This window comes from Mastomys coucha, chromosome X (genome assembly GCF_008632895.1).
Source record: "Mastomys coucha isolate ucsf_1 chromosome X, UCSF_Mcou_1, whole genome shotgun sequence".
Lineage (NCBI taxonomy): Eukaryota > Metazoa > Chordata > Mammalia > Rodentia > Muridae > Mastomys > Mastomys coucha.
In genome coordinates, this window is record NC_045030.1 from 139044429 (window position 1) to 139056617 (window position 12189).

The 12189-nt window shown below is 36.6% G+C and overlaps 1 pseudogene; it reads left to right on the forward strand.

Annotated features, from left to right (window-relative positions):
* Positions 1-4897: 4897 nt before the first annotated feature.
* On the forward strand, positions 4898-6596 carry LOC116096916 (annotated as a pseudogene).
* Positions 6597-12189: the final 5593 nt, after the last annotated feature.

Here is a 12189-nt window from a genome sequence, read left to right on the forward strand (position 1 = left end):
GGAAGCCAGTCTCCTGCATTATCTCCTTGGCATTCCCTAACTCAGAGGTAGACCAGATATGTCCTTGCGAACTTGTGTCCTAGGTGCCTACAAAGATATGATTTACTAATAGCTAGACAAAATTGGACATTGCTCTCTGACCTTTATCAATGTTCCAACATCTTAGCCAAGCCCTGGCTTGGAATTTTGTAAAGAATGTTACCCATCCAAACTAATTGCCTTTGGCATTGTGGGTAAGGCATTGAAGCTCACAGAGTGGGAGACTTATCCCAGGTCAAGGTCAAGTAGAATCCTCATTCTCAGTCAAGTACTACAGCAGAACCACTCCTAGGAATTAGCAAGTAAGAGACCTGTCTCTACTAGCCCAGAAGATTAGCTTAGTGGGCATTTTACTAAGGATGGGCAGGACCTTGAGCTGAGTTTGTGTGTGAGAGAGACAGTGTGCAGCAGTCAGCATTCAAGACTCAGATTCGAGCTTCGAGGCTCTGTCCTCCTGGCTGGCCCACCAGCAGCCCCCAGGACTCCCACCGGGCCCATGCGGCCCGAGCATGCTTGGAGCCGGGGATGCTGCACCAGTCCAGAGGAGATGGCTGCCGTTTTAGACCCAGTGTGTTTTAGATGGCCTCAGAGGTACCTCAACTAAGGAGCTGCCAGATTTTTCATTTCTCTTTTTCAATAACTATAAAAATATGATGCCATTTTTATGAAATACATTCAGATCCTGCATTTCCATGGGTCATCTCTGCCATTATTTCTTCACCTATGCCTTGTTGACCTGACTAGGACCCTGTTTCTCCCATGTGTTGAGAGAGGCCCAGATTGGCCTGCTTGAGGCAGAGGAACACCTTCATATAAGCAGGGGGAGGGAGGATGGGATAGGGTATTTCTGGGAGTGGGGGAAACCGGGAAATGGGATAACATTTGAAATGTAAATAAAGAAAATATCCAATTTTAAAAAAGAAGATCCATTACTAAAATAAAAATTATCACTAGCAGCACAATATATTACTGACCAATATAAATTATAAATATAGTCATAAAAATTCTAAATAAAATATTAGATAATGGAGTCTAGCAATATATTGTTAAAGATTAATGTTCCATAACCCAGATGTTTTATTCCAGGAACTGAAAAATGATTCTATTTAAGGAAATATATTTATAAAAAACACTACAGAGATATGGCAAAGAACAAATAACTTTGATACAAACAATGCAGAAAATACTGGTGAAATAGTCAAGATTTATTACTGCTAAGGTCAAAAATCTTGGAAATCTGGATATAGAAACTTTCCATTATATGTTAGTGGGAATATATTAATAATTAACACACTGCATATAAATATTATTGAAGTTTTAGCCACATTAAAAAAATAAGACCATTTTCTTATATTCTTATTTTCTTTCAGCCTGTAAGGACTATTCAATTAATTAGAAAATGGTTAGTAATATAAAATTTTTATGTTTGTAATGGAAGAAAGAATATAAAATTAGAGATATGTTTAGTTAGAAATCAAAGTAAACAAAAATTGAATACTGTAATGTGACTAGTTTCAAATTTAATACAGAAAAATATAAAAGTAATCTTATAAAATTCACTAATCAGAAAAATAACATTAAAATTATTTTTGTCATAGGCACTATGTCATATCTAGAAATACAAAAACACCAAATAACATTTATCTATCTCAGATGTCAATGAATGATCCAATAAATGAAAAGGGTCAATTATGTTTTAGAGAAAAAAATATGCTTTAAAGAACATATGTCATTCTTTCCAAAATAATCTGTGAGACTATTTTCATTTAAAAATGAGTAATAAGCCCCTAATCTCCATTGTCTGGTTCTGGGCTCATCCTACATCCCTGAGGAGCTTTACAGAACCATAAGAGCATCCTGTTTCCCAGGGGAGGAAGAGCCCCTAGAACAACCAGCCTGTAATGTTGGTCCATCAATCCTTGCTAATCTGAAGCATAGTCAACACAGTAGGGTCCCTTGACCTTGTCTGGCCCATGGCTCCCCCTGCCTGAGGAGTACTGCTTTCATCAGGATCTTCCAGTCAACACTATGGAAAACCAGATGTGTAAAGGATAGCATTAGAACTCACTCAACATGAACCAGGCAATATGGCACCAGCAGAACCCAGCTACCCTGCAACAGGAAGCCTGGATATCCTAATGAAACTGAAGCACAAGAAGATGATCTTCAATCCAATCTGAGGATGATAGAGACTTTGAACTAATCCCTTAAAAATTTCAGGAAAATACATGTAAAAACAGATAGAAACTGTAAAATAGAAAGCAAATAAATATAAAGAAATACAGAAAAATACAAACAGGTGAAGGATATAAATAAAACTGTTCAAGAACTGAAAAATGCAAATAAGAACAGTAAAGAAAATATAAACTGAGGTAATCTTGGAGATAGAAAACCTAGGAAAGAGAACAGGAACTATCGACAAAAGGATTACCAACAGAATACAAGAGATGGAAGAGAGAATCTCAGGCATAGAAGATAAAATAGAAGAAATCTATACAATCAATCTCATGTTCTGGAATTATGGATGTGTCACCACCCTTGGACTAAGAATTATGCTCCTTAAAGGCACAATTTATTTCACCTATTTTAATGGCAGGTTGTCTTAGACCCTATAATCTTATAGAAGTTTTCCATAAATATGTCATGAACAGTAAAAAGGCATATGACAGTCTTTTTTTTTTAAGATTTAATAATTATGATAATTAAGTGCACTGTAGCTGTCTTCAGACACACCAGAAGAGGTGTCAGATCTCATTACAGGTGGTTGTAAGCCACCATGTGGTTGCTGGGAATTGAACTCATGACCTTCAGAAGAGCAGTCGGTGCTCTTACCCACTGAGCCATCTCTCTAGCCCTGAAAGCCTTATAATCAAACACATATGAAGAAAGACAAATTAAGAGAAGTAGCTCACACCTCTAATCCAAATTCTCATGTACTTGATATAGGTATAGTACTGTGAGTTCACTGGACTTTTTGTTGAGTTTACTCTGATATGGGATAAATACCAACCCCTTATTTCAAACCATACCAAACCAAAAACAAACCAACAGAAATAGATACAAAAGAGGAGCAGATGAATCTATAATACCCCTTAGAAGGAAATTCTTAAATAGACATGAAGAAAACCTTTAGTGTATATTATCTGAGACAGCAGAGTAGGGATAATTTTTTTAAATACAAGGAAAACTATACTAAGTAAATTGCATAAAACATTGACAATGTATAATCAAGACAGACACTCAAATGCATTTATTTTTTTAGTCATTTACATATAGATCATTTACATACTCAGTGAAACTTGTATTTCAATGTTAGAGAAGGACAGCAATGAGTATAAAATAGGAAGTGGGAATGTTGACAGATGAATACAGACTGTTCTAGGTTAGTATAACTGTAGTTGAAACAATTAAGTGGCCTTAGGGATGGTTTGCAAAACATTGGAGAAGCTTATCTATGAAAAAATTCTGAAAATGTAAAGAATATCATAATATAAAAAACATAAAACAATATGTTGCACATCTGATGGAGCAACAACTTAGAAATAGCATAGAAAATATTTTCTCTGGCATTGAAGTGATAAGGAAGGGACACCTTAAGAAAATGATCATTTTGGGAGATAAAATGTATTAAACTTTTTTAAGGAACCAATATCTAACTGTGTATCAAATACCCTGCATTTATAGTTCCAGGAAACTAACCTTGGGTATCACTTTTACATTTTCAATCTTAGGTCTATTATGTGGAAACTGACTGGATGCTCCTGAAGAAGCCTTTTAAGCCTAAATTATTTTGAAAATTATAGTGTTTATTTGCTGAAACATTTGAGTCTTGTGGTGTTGGGCACTGTAACAGAAGGAAAAGGAGCCCTATTTAGTACCCAAATGAAGGGTTCTTACATATAGAAAAAAAATGACCGTGTAGGAAATGACACATGGATAGGGTAGGTGAACTAAAAATGAAGAAACATTAAAAATTTCCATTGTATATTGTTTAATATAATAAGCATCAATATTCTTTCAATGTTGACCTCTTTAACTCTCATTTTGTGATATCAGCATATCTCATAAATTGGTATGTTGAGTATTGTTTTGTTCAAACTATGAATAAATTATGGACATTAAATCAATCCTTGAAATATTAATATTAATTATAAATATTAATTAAATATCCACTTGAAGAATATATACTGAAGTGGCAAGAAACACTTGGTAATATATGGGTCTAATGGATGGTTACTTGAAACAAGTAATTAATGATCTTGAAGTAATCAAAAAATCCCAAATTTGTAATATTAAAATGCTTCCTATACAGTAATATGTTATATGCTTATCATCATTATAAATTCAAGGATCTGAGTTATATAAAATAAATTTCATTCAATACTTGGTTTAGAATATAAGAAAAATAAATGTAATATATTCAAATTTTTCACACATTTAAAATGATAAAAGGTACATAGTTATCACTTGAAGCTCTCATAAAGATATCCATTATATGCCTGCTAATTTCGTGTATCACTGGGAATGGAAATGATGATGTTCTTAAGTAAATATAAAAATTTTGCTAAATATTATCAAAGTTACATAACAAATATGTTGATAAACAATAACGATCAGCAACCATTTTTCAACTTGTCTTCAGCTGGTTCACACATCCTTCCCTACACTGGCATTGGAGCCCACTGTTTCCAGATCCCAGCCTATAGAGAAGACGAGGTGAGAAGATCTCTCTAGTGAGACTGCAAAACTACAATACTACTGAACTTTTCATCTTCCAGTAGCTATGGTTGGATTAGCAGGACTGCAGACTTTGAGGAACTTGAACAGTTCCCAGGCTTTCTGTGAAGCCTATATTGAGATGGCAGAAAATACGGGTGCTTAGTAGTCAGGAACCTACAATACCCAGCCTTCCCCTGTGGAGTCCAGCCAGCTTGTTTCTGGTCAGAGCTCAGAGATGCCTACCTGGAAACAAACAGTGACAGCATCTGCATCCTATAGCACACAGGAGACAGCCTATACTCAGAACTCAATAGCACACCCAGGAAAAGCCATTGGTTTTCATTTTGGAGAGACAAGTGAGACTTCTTCTTTGAACCAGCAAGTTGTTTCTTCTGAGCAGAAAAAATCCCCTGCAGATCCTCAACATATGCAGCTCAACAGCACCCCCAAGACATACCACCCTTCTGGGTAGAAGACAGCAGTACTTGACACCAGGGAGTCTCTCTACAATGAAGGCTACTGGATGAGGACACTGAATTCTGACAAGACTCTCTTGATGCAAAATACAGCCATGTGTGAGAGTCAGATGACTACCTTTGGTAATCATCAAATTGCTCTCTCTGGAAGACATGTAGGCCAGGACCCAAATGGGGATCACTTCCTTGCTTCTGTACATGACCAGACCTTCAGTGGTGACCATGAAATACCTTTCAATGGTGACCAGACCTATTACAGCTATATGACAACCAGGAATGGAGGGCATCTGACTCTCTGTGGGAGCCAGATGACAGCACCCAGTGATAGCCAGGCCCCTCATCCCAATCAAATCATAGCCACCTCTTCTGAACAGCTTCCTTTTGGGGATCAGCAGAGTAGCCTTGTAGCTGATAATGGATTCTATGGAGACCAGATGACACTGCCAAATGGATACCAGGCTGTCTATGAGCCTCAGATGAGAGATAACTGTGGCCAAACAAATGACCAAATGAAATCCTTCAATGGTCAGGAGAATCCTCCTCCAAAGGTCAGGAGAATCTCCTCAGTGGTGAGCACTCCCTCTCTGGGTATCAGACATCAGGCTACAGATGTAACCAGGATTTGATTGTGAATCCCCAAGTGACAAGTCCAATTGGTGGCCAGCTTCTCTCTGACTTTCAGATACCAGCCTCTAGTCTTGATACAACTCTTCTTGGGTCTAAGAGGGCAGGACAACATCCAGTGCAGAAGACAACCTGGCTTGCCATTCAGAGACAATTCCTAGTTCTGAGGAGACATTCTACTTGGGTCAGATGAGGACCTATGTTGAGCAATATGTCTACCCAAGTCAGAATGGAACACCCAATATTGGAGAAAGCCTTGATCCTCAGGTGACTTCACTTAGTAACCAAGCCCCATATGTGGGTGAATCCTCATATCCTTCAAGTTCCACTTTGATCCAAAAACAACCTCATAAAAACCCCTCAGCTTACAGTTTGGTCCAGGGACAGCATCCAGAGATGAAGTTAAAGCTCGAGACCCTGAGCTCTGTGTCACAGAAGAACCCTCGTTCTTTGAAGCAGTACTCATGTACCCATAAGGATTGTAATAAATCTTACACAAAGTCCTACCACCTTGCAGACCACATGAAGAAACACACTGGTGAGAAGGCTTATGCATGCAATGAGCCTGGATGTACATGGAAATTTTTCTGCCCATGTGATCTCAACAGACACAAACAAAATCACGGTAGGGAGAGGCCCTACCCCTGTCCCATGTGCAACAAAAACTATTCCAGGCAATATTATCTCAGTAAGCATCTGGGGAGCCATATTCAAGCATGACCCACCACTGCAGCCTGACTGTCCACAAACAAAATCTTTCCTAGAAAAGCTTTATTGTTTCCTACATGCAACTCTGTCAACATCAACTCCATCATCTATTTTAATGCTATTTATAGATAACAAAACAAAGAAACAAATATTTAGAATAAGAAACGGTACCATGCGAGCCTCAGACCTCTTATTTTGCATGGGAAATCTTCTTAATATACCCTTTTTAGTGAGAGTATAACCACATTTCTATAAAAAATTTTGGATTATTTTTTAAGGTGTTTCTTGTAGGAATGTAGAGAGAGGGAAAAGAGTAGAGAGGTAGATGCTGGCCATGGTCACATGGAAAGAAGATGAAGAGAGAGGGAGCAAGAGGGCAAGAGGCAAGAGAGAGGCAAGAAAACCAGAGAGACAAGAGGTAAAAGAATAAGAGCAATATTGGATTATTTTAGTTTGAACTATGATGGTATAGAAATATGAAAATTATGACATTGCTGAAAGTATCATTGTACACTGAATCAGGATCAATATTTCTCCCTTTGTTATTTTTACCCTCGTACCCTTGAATTTTGCTAGCAGTTTTAGTTATATATGCCAGTTAATGCTATTTGACCACTGCATAAATTAGGACTATAATTGACACAATGTGTTTGTAAAGACACTTATTCATTTATGTTTTTCTGGATTTATAATTCCTACATTTAAAAAAAATCTATCCTTTCTCTGTCTTAACAGAGTATAACTGAGATTTTTAAAATCACTTACGAATTTCTAGTTGATTAGAGGACTCATTGGGCTCCAGTGACTTTTTACTTTTTTAACGAAAAGGAAATCCCAAACTGTGGGTTACTTATATGATAGAGAGCAAAGCAAACTTTGATTTTAGTCATAAAATGGACAAAAGTGAAAACAGTTCCTGTGCCTTTTCAAGAGTGAGAATGAGGAAGTACAATACAAAGTTGGAAGAGGGAGCCCAGTATGACTGACTGTTGTATCACTATAGTTGATTACATTGCAGTCTTACCATCAGCCTACTGATGCATTCAACAAAATAGTTAAATACTCAGATTAGCACTAAATTATACAAGTGCATGCATGCATACATGCTTGCATGCCACATGTGTGTGTAATGTGCTAAATAGTACTTTTATAAAGGTAAGGTCAGGCAAAATAATTTATTATCATATAAATTTAGTATAGTAATGATTGACTTTGGAACAGGGATTCAATGAAACATAAGAAAATACCTTTGACTAACAGAAATGCTTCATGTCTTAATTCAATTGGTAAATACTAAGTTTTTTAATCTTTCAAAGTTCTATGAACTATATACCAAAGTTTGTATGTTTACTTTTATGTAAATTGGGTCTTAAATAAAATGATTGAAAATACTATTTTCTAAAAAACAAAACAAAACAAAAAAAACCAATAAAGATCAGCATGTTGAATACTATTTGAGAAGCAGAACATAGGCCATAAGCATGAACCAACAATTTGACTTTGAGTCATTTGTTTCACTGCTCCCAGACACCCCTTGTCTCAGAACCCCTCTCCTAGCCAAAGGTGGCCCTTGGCACAAAAGTTTATATAAGAATAGCATGTTACCTTCATTGTTGGGCATTTATGTACATGCCACCATCCAGAGATCAGACTTTACTTGAAGGTTGACTCTCTAAATTAGATTCTCTATGGTTTAGACAAATTGAAGATAATAACCCATATCTATCATTATATTTTCCCTGCCCTTCTAATTTGCTGTGCATTACACAGCTATCTTCTCTTAGGTAACCTTTGAAAAATCAATGATCTCTTCACAGTTTCCAGTCTCACCATTTTCAGAATGACATATTTTTGGAATTATATAGCATCTAGCTTCTTCAGATTTCTTGATTAATTAATTGGTGTGTATTTAAATTGAAATGTGAACTATGACTATTTTCACAGCGTCAAAACTGATTTAAGTATCGGATAATATTTCATGATTTGGAAATATTTTATGTAAGAAAGATATCTTGGTTGCTTCTGAATATTATAATTATAGACAAGGCTACTATAAACATCTCTGCGAAGGCTTTAAACAAATTATAATTTCAAAAACTTTAGGTAAATGTCAGGAAGTTGGATCATATTGAAATTCTCTTTAGAAGTTTGTTAAGCAACTGCCAAAATGTCTTCCAGTGTGGTTGTACTATTTACCATTTATAAATAAAATGGTAAAAGAATTCCTATGGTCCCACACCCCTTTTACCATTTGATGTTATTAGAGTTAGGAAACTGCTCACTCTAAAGAGATGTATAGCTGTATCTTGTTATTTTATTCATTTATATTTTCTGATCACCTATAAAGTATCATCTTTTGTAGGTTTAGGTGTACAAATAAGGAATACATGTACATTAAAAGGAAATAAAGTTCTAGCATTTTATGTTGAAAATTCCTTTCTACCTCTAGACTTTTAAAAAACACACTGTTTTCTATATAAATTTCATTAATCTAGGTGCCTCATATTATGTACTTTATATTGTATTAGCAATCCAAGATACAAAATTATAATACGTAAGTATATGTAAATTTGGAAGTATATAGGTTTCCTACATTCCTTCATATTAATTATATCCCTTTCATTGTAATTTCATGAATATTTTATATGCATATACATATATATATATATTCCCAAATATAATCTGTTGAATACTTATGATGCTACATGTATGGATATTTTTATTGTGGAGAAAATATTCATAATTGATTGTCTTAGTAAAATTCAGATACAGGGTATATTATTACTAACTGTAATTACTTACTTTGGTATTTACACTACAGAGTTGAAATCTCTTATTTTTTTCCCAGCACCCTCACCCTCAAATTACCATTCAATGTGTTGCTTTCACAGGCTCATGAATAGGTAGGATTAACATAGTGAAAGTGGCCATCTTATCAAGAGCAAGCTACAGATTCAATGTAACTCTCATTAAATTTCCAACAGAATTTTCCACAGACATGGAAGTGCAATTCTCAACTTCATATGGAAAAAAAAACCACCTGGTAGCCAAAAATATTCTGAACAATAAAAGAATGTCTTGCGGAATCACCATCCCTGATCTCAAGCTGTACTACAAAGCAATAGTGATAAAACTACATAGTATTGTCACAGAAATAGACATGTTGATCGGTGGAATAGAATGAAGACTCAGAAATAAACCTACATATCTATGGACACTTGATCTTTGAAAAAGAAGCCAAAACCATACAGTGGGGGGAAAAAGAAAGCATCTTCAATAAATGATGCTGCTCTAACTTGTGGTCTTCATATAGAAGAATGTAAATTGATCCATATTTATGACACTGCACAAAGCTCAAGTCCAAGTGGATCATGGACCTAACAACAACAACAACAACAACAACAACAACAAAAATACACTGATTCTAATGGAAGAGAAAGTAGCAAATAACCTTAAACAGATTAGTACAGGAAAAATTTCCTGAACCAAATACCAACAGCTCTGATTCTAGATCAATAATTGATAAACAGGACCTCTTAAAAGTGAAAAGCTTCTGTAAGGCAAAGGACATTGTCAATAGGACAAAACAACAACCTACAGATTGGGAAAAAAAAAATCTTCACTAACCCTACATCTGATAGAGGGCTGATATCCAAAATATATAAAGAAATCAAGAAGTTAGACTCCAACAAACCAAATAACCCAATTAAAAATGGGGTACAGAGTTAAACAGAGAATTCTTACAGAGCAATCTCAAATAGCCTAGTAGCACTTAAAGAAATGTTTAAAGTTCTTAGTTATAAGGGAAATGCAAATCAAAAAGACCCTGAGATTTCACCTTGTACAATCAGAATTGCTAAGATAGAAACTCAAGCAACATCATTGCTCGTGGGATTACAAACTGGTACAACCACTCTGGAAATCAATTGGTGGTTCCTCAAAAAGTTGGAAATAGTTATACCTGAAGACCCAGTTATGCACCTTCTGGTCATATACCTAAAACATGTGCCACAATATCACAAGGACACATACTCCACTATGTTCACAACAGCCTTATTCATAATAGCCAGAAACTGGAAGCAACCCAAATTTCCTTCAACCAAAAAATAGATACAGAAAATGTGGTTCATTTACACAATGGATTACTATTCAGCTATTAAAAACAAGGACATCATAAATTTTGCAGTCAAATGGATGGAACTGAAAAAAAATCACCCTGAATGAGGTAATTCAAACCTAAAAGGACATGCATGGTATGTACTCACTGATAAGTGGATATTAGCCAAAAAGTACAAAATACCCAGGGTACTCCCTACAAACCCTAAGAAGTTAAACAAGAAGGAAGGCCCAAATGCAGGTACTTCAATCCCACTTAGAAGCAGAATCAAAGTAATCATTGGAGGCAGGGGGATGGAGGGACCTGCCTGGGAGAGAGGAGGAGGAGGGAAAAGGCAGGTAGCATCAGGTATGGAGGTATACAGGAAAGAGTCCCATAGGGAAAGGAGAATGAAATAAAACATTTACTTGCCTGGGTTAGGGGATGGCAAAAGCTCTAGAACGACCCTGAGACCTCTGATGTGAGAGGCTCCCAGGTTTCAATGTGAATGACCTTAGCAAAAATGTCCAACATTGGGGATACTGAACCTGAAGAGACCATCTCTAGTACTTAGACATGACCTCCAGTGGAGGAATGAGGACAGAAACCTATCTTCAAGATTTTTGACCCAATGTTGTTCTTGTCTGAATGAAATGCAGGGGGGAAAATGGAGCAAAGCCTGAAGTAATGGCCAAACAGTGACTATCCCAACTTTGGATCCCCCCTATGGGCGGGCACCAAACCATAACTTTATTACTGATACCATTTTGTGCTTGTAGACTGGAGTGTAACATGGCTGTCTTCTAAGAGACACTACCAACAACTGCCTGAGACAGATTCACTCACATCCAAACATTGGACTGAGGTTAGGGCCCAGTATGGTAGCGTTAGGGGAAGGATTGAAGGAGCTGATGGGGATGGTAACCTCACAGGAAGACCTACAATGTCAACTAACCCAGAACCCTGGGAGATCCCAGAGTCTAAACCACCAACCAAATAGTGTACAAGGGCTGTTCTGAGGCTTCTGGCACATATGTAGCAGAGGAATGTCTGGCTTCAGTGGGAGAGGATGCTCCAAACCCTGTAGAGACTTAATGCCTTGGGGAAGGGGGATGCTAGGGTGGGCAATCTCTCACAGGCAAAAGATAGGGGAAGAGGGAATGGGGAAGAACTCTGTGAGGTGGAACCTGGAGTGGAGGCAATATTTTAGGATGAATTAATAATAATAGTAATAATAATGATAATACTAATAGTGATAAAATATGATGAAATGAAAAAATTATATTTCTTACAGAAATGAAATCAAGCAGACCTGTCTTTCTCTGCTTTGCCAGTTGTGCTAAGGAACACAGTTCCAGTATCAATCCTGCTGTCACCAACTGCAGAATCTCTTTGTTAAAGGGTTTGTGCACATTTTCCTTATCCATTCAAGTCATTGGAACACAAGTTATTTCCGTATTTTGGCTATTATGAATTCTAGCCGGGCGGTGGTGGCACACACCTTTAATCCCAGTGCTTGGGAGGCAG